The sequence below is a fragment of the Penaeus monodon genome, chromosome 24, assembly GCF_015228065.2.
Source record: "Penaeus monodon isolate SGIC_2016 chromosome 24, NSTDA_Pmon_1, whole genome shotgun sequence".
In the NCBI taxonomy this organism is placed as follows: Eukaryota; Metazoa; Arthropoda; class Malacostraca; order Decapoda; family Penaeidae; genus Penaeus; species Penaeus monodon.
In genome coordinates, this window is record NC_051409.1 from 35,138,572 (window position 1) to 35,138,918 (window position 347).

Genomic DNA, 347 nt, shown 5'->3' on the forward strand with positions numbered 1-347 from the left:
CATACATACCAATGAGAATAAACAAATATTATGCTAAACAACGAACACACGCCGTAAACTAATGACCCTTTAAGACTTTCATTTGACTCCGATGGTGAATATTGGCGCCAAAAAAAAAAGGCAAATCTCGAGAATCAAGATCTGATCCGTTTCAAAGTCTTCGTAAGAGGATTCCAAAAGACGAATCGCTTTTCTTAGGATTAGATTCTAATGGAAACCCCGGCCGATTTCATCTTACCTGAGTATTTTCGTATTTTCGTGAAGACGGAGGTAGAATGCGAGGCCCGTCGGGAAATTAGTAAATCTCTGGAATTCATTACGGCAGCTGGGATTTGGGGAATGAGCAA